Genomic DNA, 15905 nt, shown 5'->3' with positions numbered 1-15905 from the left:
ACATTTAATATTCTTGGATGGGTGTTATTAATGAGAAGGTAATAATAATAATGTTCCTTTACAAGGAACTTCAATGGCCGAGGAGGGACATGAGGCCATCGAAAGCCTGCGCTCTTATTGTCAACTTGTGGTTTGGTGGTGCGGCCGAGATGAGTCCTTGCGATTGAGACTCGGAGCGAACGCTTCAAAAAATACGGCACCGAGTTGTTTATTTTGTAAAGAAAAAGAAGAAGAGACCTTTTGATTTTGTGAGTCGTTCCGAAGAGATCCAACCAATAGTGTTTTACAACGAGATCCGTTTTCGACTTTGAGAATGAAGGAATATTATTCGGGCACAAGAACCTTCCCTTTGTCATGAACGTGAAACCTGGTTAGTTCTCTATTCTATACTTACCTTGATTGGAAGGAAGTCTCCAGTTAGACCATGTGGCGCTTCTTTCTGCTGTGAGGTTAGTGAGACTGTCCGAACTGCCTCGCCGGTGAACTGGTCCCACGTACAGTGGTTTGAACCTCAAAGTCAAAGAGGATTTCAAGATGACTATCTACTGTACAGTACTCGGCCTGTTCCTACCTCCCTTTGCACACACCACGAACCCTCCCCCTGACATTTCCCTCTTCCCCCCCCCCCCACTCCTCCCCCACCCCCACACCTCACTCCCCCACTCCTCCCCCACCCCCACACCTCACTCCCCCACCCCAACACTCCTCACCCCCACCCCACACTCCTCACTCCACACTCACACTCCCACACTCCTCACTCCTCACTCCCACACACCCCACACTCCTCACTCCCCACCCCACACTCCTCACTCCCCCACCACACTCCTCACTCCCCCACTCCCACACTCCTCACTCCTCACTCCCACACTCCTCACTCCCCCACTCCCACCTCACTCCTCCACACTCCTCACTCCCCCACACCACCACTCCCACACTCTCAATCCCACACTCCTCACTCCCCACCTCTTCACTCCCACCCTCTTCACTCCCACCCTCTTCACTCCCCCACCCCTCCCTCACTCCCCCGCCCTCCTCACTCCCCCACCCTCCTCACTCCCCCACCCTCCTCACTCTCCCACCCTCCTCACTCTCCCAGCCTCCTCACTCTCCAGCCTCCTCACTCCCCCACCCTCCTCACTCCCCCATCCTCCTCACTCCCCCACCCTCCTCCTCACTCCACCCTCCTCCTCACTCCCCCACCCTCCTCACTCCCCCACCCTCCTCACTCCCCCACCCTCCTCACTCCCCCACCCTCCTCACTCCCCCACCCTCCTCACTCCCCCATCCTCCTCACTCCCCCACCCTCCTCACTCCCCCCACCCTCCTCACTCCCCCACCCTCCTCACTCCCCCACCCTCCTCACTCCCCCACCCTCCTCACTCCCCACCCTTCTCACTCCCCCACCCTCCTCACTCCCCCATCCTCCTCACTCCTCACTCCCACACTCACTCACTCCTCACTACCCACACTCCTCACTCCCACACTCCTCACTCCCCCACCCACACCCCTCACTCCCCCACTCCCCTCACTCCCCCACACTTCACTCCTCACACTCCACACACTCCTCACACTCCACACACTCCACACACTCCACACTCTCCACACACTCCACACACTCCACACACCCCTCTGACACCTCACTCCTCACTCCCCCACCCTCCTCACTCCCCCACACTCCTCACTCCCCCACACTTCACTCCTCACTGTCCTCACACTCCTCACACTCACTCTCCTCACACTCCACACACCCCTCACTCCACACCCTCCTCACCCCTCACTCTCCACACACTCCTCACTCTCCTCACTCTCCACACACTCCACAAACCCTCACTTTCCACACTCGCCACACTCTCCACACACTCCACACACCCCTCTGACACCTCACTCCTCACGCCCCCCACTCCTCACGCCCCCACTCCTCACACCTCCCCACTCCTCACACCTCCCCACTCCTCACACCTCCCCACTCCTCACACCTCCCCCACTCCTCACACCTCCCCCACCCCTCACACCTTCCCCACCCCTCACACCTCCCCCACTCCTCACACCTCCCCCACTCCTCACACCTCCCCACTCCTCACACCTCCCCCACTCCTCACACCTCCCCCACTCCTCACACCTCCCCCACTCCTCACACCTCCCCCACTCCTCACACCTCCCCACTCCTCACACTCCCCCACTCCTCACTCCCACACTCCACACTCCTCACTCCCACACTTCTCACTCACCCACCCCCCACTCCCACACTCCTCACTTCCCCTCCCACCAACTCCCACACTCCTCACCACTCCCACACTCCTCACTCCACCCCCACACTCCTCACTCCCACATGCCTCACTCCACCCACTCCCACACTCCTCACTCCACCCACTCCCACACTCCTCAATCCCCCCCCACTCCCACACCCCTCACTCCTCCCCCCCCCACACTCTTCACTTCTCCCCCCCCACACTCTTCACTTCTCCCCCCCACTCTTCACTTCTCCCCCCCACACTCTTCACTTCTCCCCCCCACACTCTTCACTTCTCCCCCCCACACTCTTCACTTCTCCCCCCCACACTCTTCACTTCTCCCCCCCACACTCTTCACTTCTCCCCCCCACACTCTTCACTTCTCCCCCCCACACTCTTCACTTCTCCCCCCCACACTTGTGCGTCTATGTGTGTGTGTGTGTGTGTGTGTGTGTGTGTGTGTGTGTGTGTGTGTGTGTGTGTGTGTGTGTGTGTGTGTGTGTGTGTGTGTGTGTGTGTGTGTGTGTGTGTGTGTGTGCACGCGCGCGTGCGCGTCTCTGTGTGTGTGTGCGTCTCTGTGTGCGTCTCTGCGTGTGTGTGTGTGCGTCTCTGCGTGTGTGTATGTGTGTGTGCGTCTCTGCGTGTGTGTGTGCGTCTCTGCGTGTGTGTGTGCGTCTCTGCGTGTGTGTGTGCGTCTCTGCGTGTGTGTGTGCGTCTCTGCGTGTGTGTGTGCGTCTCTGCGTGTGTGTGTGCGTCTCTGCGTGTGTGTGTCTCTGCGCGTGTGTGTGTGCGTCTCTGCGTGTGTGTGTGCGTCTCTGCGTGTGTGTGTGCGCGTCTCTGCGTGTGTGTGTGTGTGTGTGCGCGTCTCTGCGTGTGTGTGTGTGTGTGTGCGCGTCTCTGCGTGTGTGTGTGTGCGCACGCGTCTCTGCGTGTGTGTGTGTGTGGCGCGCGTCTCTGCGTGTGTGTGTGTGCGCGCGTCTCTGCGTGTGTGTGTGTGTGCGCGTCTCTGCGTGTGTGTGTGTGCGTGTGTGTGTGCGCGCGTCTCTGCGTGTGTGTGTGCGCGCGTCTCTGCGTGTGTGTGTGTGTGCGTCTCTGCGTGTGTGTGTGCGTCTCTGCGTGTGTGTGTGTGCGTCTCTGCGTGTGTGTGTGCGTCTCTGCGTGTGTGTGTGCGTCTCTGCGTGTGTGTGTCTCTGCGTGTGTGTGTGCGTCTCTGCGTGTGTGTGCGCGTCTGCGTGTGTGTGTGCGCGCGTCTCTGCGTGTGTGTGTGCGCGCGTCTCTGCGTGTGTGTGTGCGCGCGTCTCTGCGTGTGTGTGGTGCGCGCGTCTCTGCGTGTGTGTGTGCGCGTCTCTGCGTGTGTGTGTGTGCGACTCTGCGTGTGTGTGTGTGTGTGCACGCACGCACGCTCGCGCGTCTGCGTGTGTGTGCGTCTCTGCGTGTGTGTGCGTCTCTGCGTGTGTGTGCATCTCTGCGTGTGTGTGCGTCTCCGCGTGTGTGTGCGTCTCTGCGTGTGTCGTGTGCGTCTCTGCGTGTGTGTGCGTCTCTGCGTGTGTGTGTGTGTGTGTGTGTGTGTGTGTGTGTGTGTGTGTGTGTGTGTGTGTGCGCGCGTCTCTGCGTGTGTGTGTGTGTGTGCGTCTCTGCGTGTGTGTGTGTGTGCGTCTGCGTGTGTGTGTGTGCGTCTCTGCGTGTGTGTGTGTGCGTCTCTGCGTGTGTGTGCGCGTGCGTCTCTGCGTGTGTGTGCGCGTGCGTCTCTGCGTGTGTGTGTGCGTGCGTCTCTGCGTGTGTGTGTGCGTGCGTCTGCGTGTGTGTGTGCGTGCGTCTCTGCGTGTGTGTGTGTGTGTGCGTCTCTGCGTGTGTGTGTGCGCGTCTCTGTGTGTGTGTGTGTGCGCGTTTCTGCGTGTGTGTGCGTCTCTGCGTGTGTGTGTGCGTCTCTGCGTGTGTTTCTTTGGTTATTTCCAAAAGGCAGGTTAACAACCAAAGACACACACACACACACACACACACACACACACACACACACACACACACACACACACACACACACACACACACACACACACACACACCTTTGGGTTTGAATGGTGCTTTGTTTGCATTGCAATACACGTTCTCGAAAGAAAATTCTGTGTGTCATATTTTGTGTTGATAATTCAGGTGCAATCTATTTCATACACAAGCCCTGACACGTCGGGATGATCATGCTGATTCGATTGTCTCGGGAACAGTGCCGCCCTCTGGGGGTGCAACAAGGCTCATTTATTTACCCCTACAAGCTGTGAAAACATCTGCCATTTGCATTTTGCTTCTTTTAATTTCATTACCATGGTCTAAATGTCGATTGCTGTGCATATCATAGGTGAATATATACTATTGGATTTGTAAAATGCTATGCATGCCTAATTTATACTTGCTTGTAATGTGTTTTTGGAATGAGTTGTTATTTATTTTTCAGAGGTTTTTCAATTATCAACTGGTGTACCTGCACTGGTTGTGCTCACCTGATTGATGAGCACATCACCTGTTGACCATGACTGGATTGTCTTGTGCGGACAATTTTGTTTATTTCAGATGCAAAATGGTACAATTTTGACTCGCCCCACCCTCTGTTTGCCCTCTCTATACCCGTCTCCTCCAAACTGCCTTCCCTTTCTTCATGTTTCATTCATCCCTTTTTTGCATCACAATTTATTTCCTCCTCCTCCCTTTGCTGGCCCCATATGCTACTCCTGATGGTTCTTTTGTCCTTGCATACTGCTTGCATATACACTTAAAATTAGACAACCAGAAAAAGAGGTGGAAAAGAAGGTACAGTATTAAAAAAAAAAGAATGGGACAGCTGCCCCAACTTTTGCTTTGATGGACTGCATGCAATATGACACGGCATCCACATAAAAAGGTGCGAAAACTGATCTCTCAACTGCAGTCTTATAATCGTACTTCCAAGCATCAGCAAGGTCATGGAATCGATCTTCGATCATGGATAATTGATTATGAAATCCTTCCTTTCCTCAAACAACAACCGACTCCATCTACATCTCGCTGTCTGATAATATGGAACAACTTCTATCTACCCATCCCAACTCTCTCATTCCTCATATGTGGTGATTTCAATTGTCACCATGCCAGTTCGCTGGGTGTGGGTACCTCTCTCACCAGCCATGGCTCCTCAGCAAAGGACTTCTGCGACTCACTGGGACTGACACAATCTGTCAATTTCCCGACCTGGATCTCAGTCAACGGAGCATCCTCTCTTCTGGACTTGGTTATGACTAACTTTCCTGAAAATGTCTGCTGTTCTTCTTCTGCTCTAATCGACTCATCTGATCATGTGCTTGTTAAAGTGGACATCTCTCTGACCATTCTCAGGGATCCTCCTCAGCGTCGACGAGTCTGGCATTTCACTCAGGCCAACTGGCACAGTCTTCTGGCAGCCATCAATCATCTGGACTGGTCTCCCATCTCTACCACCTCTGACAGCAACTCATCCTGGGAATTCTTCCAAAGTAAATTTTGCGCTCTCTCATGCACAGATTTATCCCATCTCGTCTTCAGTTGTCATACCCTTCCTCCCGTCCATGGTACATGGAATCTTGCGGTGAGGCTGTTGCCCAGAAACAACTTGCCTTCGTCTCCTGGAAAGCAAATCCAACGGAAGGAAATCTCATTTCCTTTCACAAAGCCCGAAACAAGTGTGTGTCCACCCTCAGGAGAGCCAGGAAACAATATCTCTCCGTTCTCAAGACCGAACTCTTTTATCTGTCTCCTTCTTCCAAATCCTGGTGGCATCTGGTCAAATCTGTTCTGGTGTTTGTTCCCCCTCCATCCCCTCCCTTACATCAAACGGCTACACAGCTGACTCCGCACGTGAAAAAGGTGAATGCCTTAACTCTGTGTTTGCCTCTAAATCTTGTGTCCCAAACCCATCTCTCTCTGTACCCACCCGTACCCAGTCGTACCCAGCTGCTCCTGGACTCAGTGTCCTTTCCTCCTGACAAGGTGGAAACGTTTCTGTCAACCCTCGACTCTGATTCTGCAACTGGACCTGACGGCATCAGCCCACGGGTCCTAAAATCCTGTCCTTCCGGTCTTTCAATCCCTCTCTCTGTTCTCTTCACCCTCTCTTTTGCTCAAGGTCATCTGCCATCTGCTTGGAAATCAGCCAACATCACCGCTTTACACAAAAAAGGTGCAAAAACAGATCCTAGCAACTACAGACCAATCAGCCTTCTCTCAATTATCAGCAAAGTCATGGAATCCATCATTGCTTCGGATATGAAATCTTTCCTCTTCTCCAATGGCTTGATCTCTGATCATCAGTTTGGTTTCAGACCAGGTCACTCTACTCTGGACATGCTGCTTCTGCTGTCTCAACAATGGATGGAGGTCCTCAATTCCAAACAGGAAATTAGAGCTGTCTCCCTTGACATATCACGTGCCTTCGATACGGTCTGGCACCCCGCTCTGCTCACCAAACTCTCCTCCTTTGGTATACATGGAAATCTCCACGCATGGCTGGCGGACTTTCTCTCTAGTCGTAGTCAACGTGTGGCCCTGAATGGGTTTCTCTCATCTCCTCTTCCTGTTCAGGCTGGAGTTCCCCAAGGCAGTGTTCTGGGCCCTGTGCTTTTTTTCTGGTCTTCATCAATGATCTCTCTGACTCTCTTGAAAATCCTCTCTTTCCTCTTTGCTGATGTCTCCACTCTCTGCCGCTCCATTCCTCATCCCTCAGATCGGCAGTCTGCAGCCTCCTCACTCTCTGCAGACCTGGACAAAATCACAGACTGTCAAACAAGTGGAACATGTCTTTCAATCCTGACAAATCTCACACTCTTACTATGTCTCTCCGAAAAGACCGACTGGACAACCCTCCCATCCACTTTCTGAATAATCCTCTCCAAGAAGTTCTGTCACTCAAGCTTTTGGGTCTCACTTTCTGCCATGATCTTTCCTGGGAAAACCACATTTCAAATCTGGCCTCCAAAGCCAGTCGCCGACTGGGCATCCTCCGTCGTGCGAAGTCCTTCCTTGGCACACCTGAGCTCCTCACCACATACAAGGCTTTCATCCGCAGCTCTATGGAATACTGTTCTCCCCTATGGGCTGGTGCTCCTGCCTCGCACCTAGCTCGTCTTCACGCTGTTGAAACCAAAGCGTTCAGAATCGTTGGAATCTCCCGTGATGAAGCTACCTCCGAGGGCCTTTCACTTACTCACCGCAGGCAGGTTGGTGGTCTTTCTGTCTTCTACCGACTCCTCTCCGGCCTTGCTCCTCCAGCTCTCTCTGGGCTCTGTCCCCCAAATATTCCTACAGGTCGCACAAGATCTGCCTGCAACCCTCTTATGGTTAAACTGCCAAAATCAAGACTCTCTGCTCACCTTCACGCCTTCATTCCTCTTTTCTCCCACCTCTGGAACAAACTCCCGTACTCTCTTCAATCCCACTCCTCCCTCCAGGTCTTTAAAACAGCTGTTCACCACCATCTCTTATCTTCCCTAATCCAAAACCTTGATCTTTTCTACCCCCGCTAATTTCACCCCAAATCCACTTTTTTGAAATACCAACTTCTTTCCTGGAAGTCTTTGGTGTCCTTGTCTTTATACCTCTCCCACCCCCCCCCCCCTTCCCATGCCGCCTCCCCCCATGCCCTCTCCCTCCCATACATTCCCGATGTCCCTGCTCTCAAATGTTGTGTTTATGTGCTTTGCCTTCTCTCCCCATCTTGTCTACCGCTCCCCTTTTTATATACTTTGTTTGTTTGTCTCTTTGATTTGTTTGTGTGATAAATGTTATCTCTTTCATGAACCTCGATTATGTATACCAAAAAAACAAAAACAAAAAAACCAACAACAACAACAACAACCTCACCTCAGATGACCAATTTGGTTTGAGTTCATATTACGTCGTCATCCCACCTTGGACAATGGACATGTTGCTTCAACTCGCCCAACAATGAATGGAAGCCTTCAATGTCAGACATGAGATCATTGCCTTCTCTCTTGACATATCTTGAGCTTTTGATACAGTCTGGCATCCTGCCTTACATTCCACACTGTCTGCCTATGGCATCCAAGGCCAACTCCACACATGGCTTACTGACTTCCTCCACTCTCGTAGCCAAGGTGTGCCTTTCAACGGAATCCTTTCTTCTCTCCGGAATCCTTTCTTCTCTCCGTGTCAAGGCTAGAGTGCCCCAAGGCAGTGTTCTGGGCCCATTAATCTTCCTGATCTTGATCAATGATCTCTCTGACCCCGGAAAATCCCCTTCATCTATTTGGTGATTACTTCACCCTGTGCCTTGACATCCCTCATCCTTCAGACAGGCAGGCCGCAGCCTCTCCTCTCTCTTCAGACCTTAACAAAATCACAAGCTAGTCAAACATTTGGAATACTTCTTTCAATCGTGACAAATCTCACACTCGTTATCTCTCTCAAAAAAGACCATCCGGCAAACCCTACTTCCTTAACAGTCCTCTTGAGGAGGTTCAGTCATTCCAGCTCCTGGGTCTCAATATCAGTGATTATCTTTTCAACGGTGGTCTCCAAAGCCAGCTGCCTGACTTGGCATCCTCCATCGTACAAAGTCCTTCCTTGGCAGACCTGAACTCTTATCCACCGACAAGGCTTTCATCTTGCAGCTTGATAGAGTACCCCTCTAGGCTGGCTCTGCTGCCTCACATATTGCTCAGCTTGACGCTGTGGAAGCCATTGCCTTCAAGATCATTGGAATCTCCCGTGCTGAAGCTGAGTGTAAGGGTTATTACTTCGACATCGCAGACAGGTCGAAGGTCTCTCTGACTCTCCCGCCTACTTTCTGATCTTGCAACCTCCGCACGTTGTGCTTTGTCCTCCCTCTCCACCCCCCTCCTTTTCCCAGTTTTCTGCAGGGCTCACATGGTCCACCATCGACCCTCTTCTGGTAAAACCACCTAAACCCAGGATCACTGCTCACCTCCACTGATTTGCTCCTCCCCCCCCCCCCCCCCTGTGGAATCAACTTCCGCATCCTCTTCAATCTTATTCTCCCCCTCCTCCCCCCCCGCACCCCCTGTACCTCCCCTTCCCCCAGGTCTTTAAGACATGTTCACCATCACCTCAGATTGTCCCCAATCCAAAACCATAATTTTTTCTACCCTCGTTAACCCCACCCATATCCATCAGTCCTAATGGTCCAGTTTTTCCTCCTAGGAGTTTACTTCTCCATGCACACGTGTATTGCGTCCTGTTTTTGTCTATTACGTTCTGATCTGTTCAGTGTGCCAACTCTTCCATAAAAAAAAAGGGGAAAAAAGTGTAGCCACCATAATTTATTTTGCATTCATTTTTAAGATCAATGGGACTTTGATTGCTAGGTAGGGGCAGGATCTTTATCTGTTATTTTATTTATAGGACCAATTCCAAAGACTACAAAAGACTGCTTATATATTTTTTGTCTTTAACACCTCTGTGCGTATAGGAAGGATGTGAGATGCATCTTTCATGCTGGACTCGTCTACGAAGAATCTTTACAATGCATTAACTTTTTTTGACGTTAGATGACTATTAGTTGAGTCAAGCCCACATTGTGTACTGGAATTATGAGGGGTGGTGTATTTAGATGGTCAGTATGCTATGCGTACTACAAAGGGAAGTGGGATAATAGAGGTAAAAAGAAGATAAAGATGGCCCCTCAGAACATATTGTGAGCTCTATAGTCTATATGTATAGGTAATATATATATTTTGTCGTGTCCACCTTGTAGTGAAGACCTCAGGGTGACAGATGACCAAATGAGCTTGAACTCCGAGGCGTATACCCGACTATGGTGGTACCTTGTGGAGGGCAGCGAGGTGCTTACCTGTACATTCGGACGGACGGACGGATGCGGCACGGGGGTTATACGATCCCCACAACAAATAAACGTACAAGACAGGCCAATCAACCATACAACAATAAAAATGCAACAAATAATGGTTTAACAAAAATAAGTGCCAGGATAACAAAGAAATAAATGTACAGTAAAATCTAATTTCCTATATTGAGGGACCCTCCAACGGACTCGTATACCACACAAGGGGATGATAAAATGAATGAAAGTAAAATGTAGTGGAGTGTGGTGCATTGGCTGATACTCTGCGCCGGCGTCCGGGGCCATCACAGGTCTCGCGTCCCTGCGCGGGAAAACACGCATTGGCTGAAGTAGCGTTCATGCAAAGCGAACAGGCCAGAGTTCCTCCCTTGGTCCTTCTCGCTCGGCTGCACCGAGCTCCGACCGTCGCAAACTTCCCAGGCACACGACACGAAGCGCAGCCGTCACGAGCCAACACCCAGAGAGAGAAAGAAAGATGCGTCCGCCTTTACCAATGCCCGGAACAGGGAGAGCGAAAATGCGACTGCCCAGCACAAAAGAGAATGCAAGTGGAACCGCCTGCTACGAACGCTGGAACCGAGAGAGAGAAAATGGCAGTGCTTCGCCTTTTTGTTCCTGGTGCTGGAATCTTCGACGATGACGTCACACTCTCACCAATTGTGCCGTGCAATTGCATCTCTCCTCCGTTCTTCAGCCAATCGGTCTTCGGGGCGTGGCCTCACGGTCACTCTTGGCGCCCATCGAGAAGATTTGAGCTGGGTGGTGTTTGGTAGTGTCCGGATCCAGTCGGCGATCGCGTTATTTAACTTAGGCGCTGATCGCATGGCTGGTGATGTAAGTGTTATAAGAACAAAGGGAAAACTACAGAGGCATTTACACACAGGAAATCTTACCTTATACCCTAAATAATTAGAATAGCCCCAGACCTCGCATGAAGACTTATAACGCTTGCACGGACATCCGGTCCTAACTTAAATACAGGAAGGTTTCGTCTTCGCGACATTCGGAGCACACTGAATATGAATGAATGAATGATCGTTTTAAGGCCATTTTCCCCGCTAGAGCGGGGGTTAGCCTTGCGGGCCCCATGACAATCATGGTTCCCTGTTTGAGGCAATGTTTTTTATGGCCGGATGCCCTTCCTGACGCCAACCCTTGGTCATGCTCTTACGATGCGCAGGGATTCTAAACCGGGGTACACACAGGGATCATTCATCCCAGCAAGCTGGTACTCAAATTTGCCGACCTCGGAAGGATGACAGGCTGAGTCAACCCCCCTGGCGTTAATTCAGCGATCGACCGGGATTCGAACCCAGGATCCTAGGATCCCAAGCCGGCACCCTAACCGCTAAGCCAACACCAGGCTATTCGGAGCACACTACTCTATACAATCCTAGGTTCACTGCAGGCGTTACCGTTCCAGCCTTAACACTTACCGACTTACTCAATTAGGCTATGGAATAAATTAGGAGGGGCTGTGGTAAGTGAGCCATAGCTAACTTACCTGCTCCCCTTAACGTTCTACAAACCTTGACAACAATTCACATATTTACACCGTCGATTCCTCTGTCAATTCTTGGGGCGGGTAGAAAAATGGTCAACACGCAAAATCTACCTTAACCACAAAACTTGATAAAATTCATAAACATTTGTACAAACCCTGGGTCCCGCTAAAGACCAACGTCCCCCGGTGGATGCCACAATGCCCAACGTTAATTGCGGAGCCATCCCAATTTCCCCAAATTTCCGCGGGCCCTGCCCTGGTGATTGATACAGGTGAGTGACATGGCTCGGTGGATCCTTCCCCATTTACTCACACAAATCCCAATAATCAATCACTCACATTTCAATAATCAAGAACACTCATTCCAACCCACCTGCAAGACCATGGCTTAAATGTCATTACACTCATGTGTGATCCTCAACTAGGCAGTGGGGAGGTACTGTACAAGCAAGATGATGGGGGCGCTTCAGGCTAGGATGCCCCGCAGTCCCAAAAGCAAGTGCCGGACTTGTGACTTCTTCACCACCACCCCCCCCCCCCTTTAATTGTCGGCCCCGTAACAACCAAACTACTCCTTAGCCGCCGTCCCACGGGGGAACGTCTCCGCACCAGGCTCCCATAGCCTCCGGGTCGCTGGGGGTCTCCATTCCCCCAGGGTGCCCAACCAGACCCCCCCTCCGACGGGTTTCCAATTTCCAGACACCAGCGGATGCCAGGGACAAATTACCTCAGGGGGGGCCTCACTCACCACTCCTCCAGAGCTTGATCCGTACCTGCGGACACACGCACCTTCCCCACCCACAGAATCCAAAATGACACTCCCTCACCCGCTGCCATTCAATTCTCAAACACCGCAGTGCAAAAGATGGTATTCGTGTTTCGACACTGCCATGGCCCTGCGTACCTTTGAAATCCCAATTCACACTTCAATCACATCTCGATTTCCATTCTCATGACCACACAAAAACACAAACCCTTCACACATAAACAAACGCCACCCACAAGACAATTTGTGGCACACATTCTGATCCCCTTGCCGTCCATGTTGTCACTCTCACCCACCCCCATTCCAAATTACTCATGTCCCAATTTCTGAGCAAGTACCGCACCCTGGGACAGTAAACATCAAGGCCTCACTTTACCTTGTGTGCAGGCAGTCACAGGTTTGTCGGGTCAAAGAGTGCCATCCACCCTGCCAAATTCTAAATTTGTCCAATGGGGCCAATCAATTTCCACCAAATTTCTTTTTATCCGACTGTACTGGCAAGCTTGTGGATCCGCCTCGTCCGGTGATCTTTACTACACTACTACCCTTGGCTACGACAGCACCGCCCCTCTACCATGCATGGGCTATCGGGTAAGCTGAGCAGCCGAAACGCTAACATGGCCCACGAGCTCCCACGCGACCCACATCCATCCTTCGGCCTCCCTGTGAGGACCACGGCTCCACTAGCCCAAGCTGGCCAATGTGGTGAGCACCTGCTGTCAACTCCACCATTCCTAAGGCCTCGGACCTGGGGTTGCAATACGTGGCATCCACATCACATCCCTGAACCTCTTGCATCCCCCAATCCGCCCAAATGCAGCCCCCAGGGCCCACCCACATACGACCATGCCCAAGGTCTAGTTGACAGCCGTGTTCCACCAGGAGACTCATCCCAGAAGACACGGTCCGCACACCTTGGCCTCCAGACTGCCCAACTCCATCCCTACAACCCCGCATTCCAATATTGGAGCTTTCGCCCGCACAGCCAGTTGAAGGCTGTGTCCTGCTGGTCTAACAATTTTCATCCCAGCCACCAACACTTTGGTCTAACACACCTGAATCAATAATGGTGTCACTGTCCCCAGTGTACACCTTGGCCTCACAAAATTCCCTCGATTTTGCATCTAACCCTCAAATTACCCATGCCAATTGTTCCACATTTCACTATCTTCACCGTAGAAGGGCACTTCTCCATACACTTGCCAGCCGAGCATGGCCCCGTATGCACAGCTCGTTCCAATTGCCCGATTTATCCCATCGCTCTATTCCAAGCCGAGAGTCCACAAATCACAGTGGAACATGTGTGGAAGACCATGCTCTTACCATCATGTTCCACAGATGCTCCAATGGTTGTCCGGTGGGCTATATCATCCATGTCCATGCAGTTCGACCTGCATCCATAGACAAGCACAGCATGGCAGATCACCACATACTGACTGTCCCAGATTCTCAGCGAGAGGCTGCCAGGCTGCATGCCCGGGCGGTCACCACATTGGGCACATAGTGGCCGTCCGTGGTGCCCCCACCAAAGCGCGTCCTACAACACCTACCCCCTAGTGGTCCTCATGATGCACCATGCCAGGAGCCCAAGAGTAATCACCTCAGATCCCAGAGGTCTTAACCCCCACCAGGGTCCGGCGACCCCGTCGGCCCGAGACACTCTCTTGGGCGGCGCCCCAATGGACCAGGGACGCCACACTCCAACAGACTCCCCGTGGGGCCCGGGTCGTACCACAGCACCCATGGTTGGACACCATGTCCAAAACGCGCCAACGCAGCCCCTCAGCTGGCTGGCATAAACCAATTTTGAAAGGGCCAAATTTTCCACGAGGCCAGCCCCAATGCCCTCCTGGTCCAAATTTCGCAGCTTGGGGACCAATTCCCTCCACGGCTGCTCCAAATCAAACTCCCATTTAAATTTAAACTTCATTAAAAAAGAATTGGCCTCCTGTGCCCATCCGTAGCTGCAGGTTATAACCCTTCTGCGGGTTTTTCTGCCCCTCCCTGCAGCTGTTCCAAATTCACTATGGGGATCGCTTTTTTCAAGGCTCGATTTCTCGACTCCTCCATGTCCGAATCCAGCTCGGGGCCAAAACACCCCCTCACCCCCACCCCCCCAGCTGGGTATTGTTACGTGCTCCTCCCCGACCCCCTGGTCACGGTGTACCTCCGAGCGCCGAGAGGAGTCACGGCAGAAAAATGTGTTATTCTGTATGTCAAAGATCAATGGTGAAGCCACACCAATTGTTACCAACAAACAAATATTGTATTAAAATCGCACAAGAATAACAGTACAACAATAATATGAATCAAAAGTACAATCAATATATGATGGTACCATCAGTTTTGTAATATATAACTCACTGTGCTCCAAGTGAGTGAAACAAGAACATCCCCAATGTCTCTAATCCCCGGCTTCAAGCCAAAGTCGATCCGCTCCAGCGATCGACAGATCAATGTCTAATCGAGACCAGAATCCCGTTGGGTTGGCAGTTACAGTCCTGCTGCCAAAGCTGTGCAAAGGCGCCCTCCAGGCGACTGGGAAATAACAAGGCGCCCTCCAGGCGACTGGGAAATCACACCCTCGGGTATGGACGTTCCGCGGCTCAGTCGGCGAACCGCAGATTTCCCGCTCAAAAGCCATGTTACACACACACACCAGATTAACGTCTGAATGTGGTGAAAATGGTTGAAGCGAAGTGAAAAACCTTGAGCGATGCGCAAAGCGCACGAGTCAAAATGGCTGACGGCCCGGTCTCGTGGCGTAACGGCACGACAATGATGACGATGATTCTCTTCAGAATCCACCGCAAAACCTGACACGCAGGTTGATCTGTCACAGGGATAACAACTCTGTCGCAGGAATCCCTTTCCTGGGAAACCCAAAGTTCACTCGCGACTCTTGCTTGCCAACGTTCGCTCCGGACCGCAAAGTAACTATGCTTCTTGTCCGACTCCACTCGCTCCGCCTTCTTTTTCTCTTCTTCCTCTTCGTCGTCGTCTGGTTCCCGATCCGGTTTCCTGTTTCTTTTTAACACTAACTTTTTCACCTTTTGAAAACAGTTCATACACAATAAACCTTTTGAAAACAATAATAGTACATGGAACCAAAAATGTTTCAAGTGGATGAAAACCACCACAACGGAAGTGACAAATCCGTAACGGTATCTAATTTTGGAATCTGTTGCCCAATTGTTGTTCGTGGTGAGGTTTCCCTCAGTCACTTTAATCTCCCTCGATGGTATTGTCCAAAGGTCTCGGCCGCTCCTGTGTCAAATCATTCTCATCATCCCCAGTCAATTGCAGGCCCCCAACATGTCTTTATCTATAAATGCCCGCTCTTGTTCTGTTTCACGGGCCTCCAATATTTCTACCTCTTGTTCCGAACCACTGCCCTGGTGATGCACAAATTCCTATTCCTCCTCCTGCTGGTGCATTCTGGCATCCATACAGGTTGGACAGCCTTCCAGGTCCTTTTCAATTAAACATCCTTTATTTACTTCGAACATTCCCTCTCCTGCGCCCCAACTTTATCAGTCTGGGTTTTACCCTCTTCAATTT

General features: G+C 51.7%; 1 protein-coding gene across 2 annotated transcripts in view; it reads left to right on the top strand.

The window, feature by feature from the left end:
* The window catches only part of LOC137438221 (matrin-3), a 112864-nt gene that overhangs the window by 3564 nt on the left and 93395 nt on the right, over positions 1-15905 (top strand). The window lies entirely within an intron of this gene.

Source organism: Myxine glutinosa, chromosome 12, assembly GCF_964187855.1.
Source record: "Myxine glutinosa chromosome 12, kmMyxGlut1.1, whole genome shotgun sequence".
Taxonomy (NCBI): Eukaryota; Metazoa; Chordata; class Myxini; order Myxiniformes; family Myxinidae; genus Myxine; species Myxine glutinosa.
This window is presented reverse-complemented; position numbering and strand designations above follow the sequence as displayed.